Raw genomic sequence first — 7,375 nt, forward strand, 5'->3', positions numbered from 1 at the left:
GAAAAGAAAATTCTTCCTTGAGGGAGGAACCTATAATTGCAAGAGTGCAGATTTCAGATAGGTCCATTAAAAGAAAATAAGAAGCTTTTCTGATAGGGCCCTTCCACACAGCCCTATATCCCAGAATATCAAGGCAGAAAATCCCACAATATTTGCTTTGAACTGGGTTATCTGAGTCCACACTCAGACAATGTGGGGTTTGCTGTCTTGATATTCTTGGACAAAAGGCTGTGTGGAAGGGCCCATAGAGGAAACTCGATTGTAGAGTGTGGAACATCAACACAAGAAGCTTATACTAGTTCTTAGAGGGAATCAATAGTCAATTGAGAGATATCAAAAGTGGGGTAATGTGGCCAGACAACAGAGGGGAAAGGTAAGCTTAGCAGCAAAATGTTGAATTGAAAGCAGAGAACTAAGGTGAGATAACAGAAGACCAGTCAAAAGAATATTGCAATAACTGAGACAGGAAATGACTAAGACATGAAGTAAGGTTGTAGCATGACTCAATACTATGGAATTATGGGAGCTTTACATGGTATTTAAATTTATCTGCCTACAAGTGCTGATACCTCACCAAACTACAAATTCCAGGATTTCATAGCATGGAGCCATAGCAGTTAAGGTGGGCCCATTAAAAGAAAATAAGAAGAAAATAACTGCCTTAATTCTATAGTATAGATACAGCCTTGATTATCTCTATATGTCATCAATTGCTTCTCTGATGACACAGATATGGTATAAATAATAGTGTTTTATAGTTTTTAAAAATAACAGGTTCCTGTCTCACTCTGAATGAACATGTCCTTTGCTGTCTTAAATTAAAGAGTTTTTCTCTCTTGTTATTCTGTTCCCTGTCTTCTCTCCCCTCCTATTCCTCCCTCTTTTTTTGTGACCTCATCTCAGATTCTATTTGATAAGATTGGTTTGACACCAGTATACTGTGGGGGCATTCATATAGTAGGTTACTCTGCGTAAGTCTTTTGCATTATGACTTTGTACAACACCATAATCCATGAAAGCTGATCCCAAGACCTTAGCATCTGATGTTGTACATCTACACCACAAGATAATCCCATTGTAAACAGTGCCTCACTCTTGCAGAGGAAACAGGATTAACATTTCATGTTTTCAAGGTAAGCCTATTTCATTTTGTCTGGCAAAGAGAAGGCTTATGGATATGTGGGGTCACCTCCTTATGAATTCCAACTGCTAAAAATCCCAGGGAGGATTTGATTGCTCTAATAAGAGAAGCTGCCATATAGGATAGTGGGCAATTTGATATCAGAAATTGGAATAGGTTTTTATCAGCCAAAAAATAGATGCCTGCCATTAAGTCATTTCTTCATCTAGTAAAGCTATTTTGGCATTTTAAAATGAGAGCTATGCTCCACTACCATAGTTGGGATTTATAAACTGCTCTAGTTTCGAAATGTATGCTTTCTCAAAATATATCCACTGCAGAAGCATTACCTTATAGGGAAAAAACGAGTGAAGGCTGTTTAGGTCATCCCACTGGTTTTGGTGGAAAAGTTAAGTGCATGCTTTAATATCTGTCATAAAAATTAATGAGGTTTTTAAAACCACAAAGACGAATGGTCAGCACTGGAGAGAAAATGACACCTCCCTTTCTTAATGTTATGACTCCAATATGCTTAAACCGTTGACTTTGATGGTAGAAACACTGAACTGGATCCAGACCAATTCGGAAGTCAATTGAATATGTTCACCATTATTTAAGTTGTACTGATTTCAATGGACTGTATCCAGCAGCAGCCATCTGCTTGTGCATGAGCAGAATTCAGCATAATTGGAGATTCCTTCCCATTGTGCACACATACACACATGAATCAACCAAAAGTATCAGTGGGCTGGACAACCTTCTGGGGCATGTTTTTTGAGACTCAAGATTGCTGTAACAGAGGGGAAATGAAAATCCCAGTGTTGTCAGGATCATTATTGGATTGAGGCCTTGGAAATATAATTAACTTGTTTTTCTGGATACAGCCCATTCTTCATCATTATCATCATCATTTTTATTTATGACCCGCCTCTCCTTTCAGCTCAAAACAGGACACAACATGGTTAAATACATTTATAAATCACATATTAAAACATAGTTAAAATTCAACTTGGATCTGGATTACAGAAAATCCAAAAAATGTAGACTGCAAAATCCACAAACCACTCCTCTACTATTCCTGCACATGTCTAAATAATAATATAATTACAAGATACATATTTTCATATTTTCATTCATCACAGAGATTTAAAGATGTAGGTACATCAATTATCTATTGATGATAATTGGGGTAAAAAATGTGGAATTTGTTGTTAAATTGAGATAAATCACATTCCTTATCTCAGCTGCTTCGACCTTCCAATTCTACTTGAAAGGCACAAAGTGGTAAACAAACCAGACTCCTTAATTCAGTTTTCACTGAAAGTGGCACTTTATCTTTTATTTACAAAATATACAAGACAATCTCTGATCATGTCCATTCACATCTTTTCAAGCTGCATGGAGAATGTTACACAGCTCAGAGCTCCTTTTCTGTTCTGCACAGGAAACTCCAAAAGTGACACTGTACCAATGTTACACATCTCTATTGTTTTAACTCATGCATTTCTGAAATCATACAGTTTAAACTATAGCCAGATAACATTACATACTGACAGAATTTCCCCGTGTTTGTAGAATGCCAGTAACCAAAGGCATTAAAACTCAAAAATCCCATGGGGAAGGAGTGGCAAAGACTTTTCTTATGCCCTGTTAGGCTTACACCAACAGAGCAAAAAATAGGTGGCCACATTGTTTTCTTTTCTTAATATTTCAGGAACATTTTCTTCCCACCAATTTTAACATAAAGGAAAAACACTCTTCTCATACTGTACCTGTATAATACCAATATAACAGTTTTACTTGTTTTAAACTGCTGTGGTTCCATCCATGGAACCCTATCGTTGTAATTTTTTATTTTTTTATAATTATCTGCCAGAGGGTCCTGGGGAGTACTTTAGCAAATTCTAAGTAGCCCCCCCCCCCTCAAACTATTACAAGATTCCATAGTGCAGAGACATGGCAGTTGAAACAGGATCAACATACTATAATTGTGTGGTGTGCATGCATTCCAGTTCCAAAGTTAGTATAGTTTCCCACATAGGACCCCCTACCCCTGGAAAAGGATCTTGCAAAACATTTGATACCTCCTATGTCTACTCTTCTCTTTCATTTTATTTTATTTCATATAAATCATTAATCTTGGTGCAGAGAACCTATGTTGAGCAGAAGTGAAGACATGGTGAAAACAGTATTTTTTCCATTAAAGTAAATGTTTAAATGATGGTTGATTCTAATGGATCTGGATTGCATCCTATAGCAAAAGGTATCAACAACGGAAGCACTATAGCACCTGCTCTTTTTATTGTTTTGTATTCCTAAAAGAACATCAGCACAGCAAATCAAAGAAGATGGGGAAATCATGATGGAATAATGAAAGGGAAGCATATAAATGAGCTAATGGCATGAAAGGAGTAGCAATATTTTTTCTTGGCATTTTCTTCTTAAGCCCAAATTTTCTTCCAACACTGAAATAGAAATTGGCCGTTCATTACTGCCAATCACATTCTTGCCTGGCCATTAATCTTGGGTTTCATTAGGTATATGGAATATTGAAATCATCGGGAACAATTCTCGAACCTTACCCTTTCTTATTAGACGACATCATATGCAAGGCATGTTGGGTGTCTGCCTGTGTCCCAGCAAAGAAAGCGTAAGCAGCAGAATATTTTTCAACATCTATTCGCTGCAAAGATTTACTGAGCAGTCACTAATGTACACTGACAGCTCTTGCATTAAGATTATAGAAAGGTACAGATCAATATGTCAGATTGCAAAAAAATATTCTTTGATTCAAAGATAATAAATGAGACCAACTATGCCCCAGTGCTATAACTCATTTGTTCATTGTGAAAGTCAGTTGAGTCATACAAGCAATGATGACATAGCACTAACAATTTAGGATACAGAATCTAAACTTACATATTGCCTAAAATCATGAGGATTTCAAATACACCTCATCATGATTTATTTCATATAGTTATATCCCGCCCTTCTTCCCACAAGGGGGACTCAGCGTGGCCTCACATGAGCATCAGAGGATGCTAACAGCATAAATACCATAAAAATTACAATTCACAATAAAATCATTTTAAAACATTGTACATCATCATCACTGAAATTTAACAATAAATTAATAGATTAATGTACCAGTAAAATCCAAATTTCCTTTTCCTATTGCTGCTGGCCTCTAATCTAAAGGACAGGAGGGAGGTGGCCAACCTGATATCCTTAGAGAGAGAGTTCCACAGACGGGGGGCCACTGCCGAGAAGGCCCTGTCTCTCGTCCCCACCAACCACATTTGCAAGAGTGGAGCTCTTTGGCTCATAACAAGAAAATGTAAATGTAATATTTTAACCCTGGCCGGGGGGGGGGGGGGGGAGTTTAACCCTGCAATGCTAATCAATTATTTATTTATTTATTTACCTTATGGTAATTCTATTGCTAACTCAACAGACTTGAATTCCAATGGGGTCCAAAAATTACAATGTCTCTGTTATGGAATATTTTCAGACCCCATTGGAATTCAAACATGCTGAGAGTTAAAAATAGAATTACCATGAAATGTGGTTAGCATTGCAGTTAGGCTCAATAGAGTTTAATCTATATTTCTGGTATTTCAGGATTCCACTGGAAATTCCAACATTCTCCCCACAATCAGGGATTCAGAATTAATTTCACATCATATTTGTCCGCAAAATAGCAAAGGTAATTTTTATCCCATTGGTTGGTGCTAAAATGGTAAAAAGCCATAAATTTGACATGATATATATTTTCCTCCAGTCAAGTTTAAAAGCTCAACAACAACTCAAATGCCTTGCCCTGGTGCATTAGAACATTGAAAAAACTCTACAGAAAGTTTTTATGCATTTTGTACATATTTCCTTTGTGCACACATATACATATTTGCACACTGTACTCCGTTTTGGGGAAAGATATTTTCTGAATACAATGTTGTTACATTTATTTTAAAAAAAGATATATGCAATTCTACATACATTTTACTGACATAAGCACCAGTTAAACTGAACCATATACTTCCAAAGGTGTTACAACAGGAGATTTCCAGTATCTACCTGAATAACACACTATGCCCTGCCCAGATTCAATGCCTCACACATATATAAAAATATCACATATCTAAATCAATAACATATAACTGCAGATAAAAACCGTTAAAACTATAAAAACATCAAACATAGACATAAGCATGAAACATATTATTGCTGCAATTAACAATGTAGATCCTGTCTCTTCCTCCCCACCCCCACTCCCCAACACTCTCTCCATAGCATTTCAGCCCTTCTTTTTATACCCTCCCTGCTCCCCCCACATCCCAACATTGAATACTACATATGTACCATTTGAGGAAAATTAGAAAAAAAGGGGGTAACTTTTCCCATTTTTCTTTTTAAAATGTTCTACATTTATCTTTGAATAGCTCCTGTTGCCAATGGCATGAAGTCACCTGAACAAAACTGAACCCTCTTTATATGTATTGCTTATTATGTTTGCAACCTTCATTTTGCATTCATGGATAAAGCCAAACAGTTGCTAAGTTTTGAGCGGCTTAGTTAAAACTCCTTAATTGCCTAGTCCTGTGAATTCTAAAGGATACACTAGTGGTCATCTACAAAAGGCTTACTTTTATTTCCATTGAGCTGGTGCACTACATGATAGTGTGGAACAGCAAAAAAAAAAAAGATGCAAAGATATTTACTCAGTTTGAAGCAGTAAAGCAATAAAGGCCACTACAACTGAACAAAACAAAACAAAGTAAGTGTCAGAAGATAAATGAAAACTATCTCAGCTGGTATTCTGTATACAAGATTACCCATCCCAAAATTGCACTAAATTGGCACTAATTTGGAAATCTCAGCTTTGAAATGCTCATAGCCCTAGAGTCTAAAGATTAGATGTTTAGAAGGGGATAGTCACACTAGGGTTGAACAAAATATATTTACAACTCAGCAGGATAAATCTTTTATATTATTCTCACTGTCTTTTGCTTGTTATCAAATGACTAATGTCAAATGGAAAGACACATGAGAAAAAATGATTATATTTTAACACCTTCATGTTTAAATGATCATCTGTAAAATAGAAAATCTGTGTTAATGAAAATAAGAGTGTTGACATTTTGTTCTATTTTATACATTATTTAATAAGAAAGGCTTTTTTGGGGGGGGAGCAAAGGAATAAAATTATATAAGCATCAGGATTTCCTAAGTGTTTTCCTTATGAGCATCAGAGTTCATAAACACTAAAAGTAATGCCATGTTAGAACCATTTAAAATCTTCTTTCTACTTCTTTGGGTTCCAGACACAGAACTAGCTGTCATGTTGCATTCATGAGAAATGGGGTATTCCTATCTCTGGCAAAAGAAATTAATTCTGAATTCATTTTAATATACTTTCTGTCTTGCAAAACAGAACTCAAACTCTCTCTCTCTCTCTCTCTCTTGTATCTAAAATAGTGATGCCTAAGGAATACAGAACAAGGCCATGGTTGTTTTTGTCAACTGCCATCAAGTTATCTTCAGCTTGTGTTGATGCTGTGATTGAGAGCCCTTCAAGTTATCCTGTTCTCAACAATCCTGCTCAGGTCTTACAGCTTCCTTGATTTGATCTATCCATCTTTTACTACTGCCTTCTAACATACCAAACACTTTTCTTGTGTGTCATGTCTTCCCATGATATCTGAAAATTCAGCATGTACACAAACACATACACTCATAAAAATACACAAATATCCAACCACAGACTCACATACATGATTCAGGAATTACAAGTATGCAATTCCCACCCACAAACTTAAAGAACCAGTAGCTATTTTAACTCCAACCACCACAGCATCTTTGATTTGTCTGCCATTGAAACTGAGATACCATTTCTTTCAAGCACTTAGGATGTAATGAAGAATTTCTGGATGCACAGTCTTAAGACCTTGATATATTGTAGCCTCAACCTGCATAACACCATTATTCACTTAAGAATGGTGGCATTAAAACCTTATAAAAAGTAACCTTGAAATCAGCTTCTTTTTGCTCTCAGCAACGGAAGAATGCAGGAGCTTAAATGTTTTGCATATATATATATATATATATATATATATATATATATATATAATAAAAAATAAAAAATAAGGATAAGGTACAGTGTGTGGAAAAATGGCTATAGGATCATGAATTGGCCAATTGGTGCAATTGTGCTAGTGCTAATACTGAAGGTACTCAATCCCGCATGCATCTGGAATC

General features: G+C 36.0%; 1 long non-coding RNA gene across 1 annotated transcript; it reads left to right on the forward strand.

Moving 5' to 3' along the window:
• Positions 1-965: 965 nt before the first annotated feature.
• LOC132766425 (uncharacterized) lies at positions 966-7,143 on the forward strand. The gene is made up of 2 exons (XR_009630467.2): positions 966-1,133; positions 6,596-7,143. It is a non-coding gene; the product is annotated as an uncharacterized lncRNA (long non-coding RNA).
• Positions 7,144-7,375: the final 232 nt, after the last annotated feature.

The sequence above is a fragment of the Anolis sagrei genome, chromosome 2 (genome assembly GCF_037176765.1).
Source record: "Anolis sagrei isolate rAnoSag1 chromosome 2, rAnoSag1.mat, whole genome shotgun sequence".
NCBI classification, from domain to species: Eukaryota; Metazoa; Chordata; class Lepidosauria; order Squamata; family Dactyloidae; genus Anolis; species Anolis sagrei.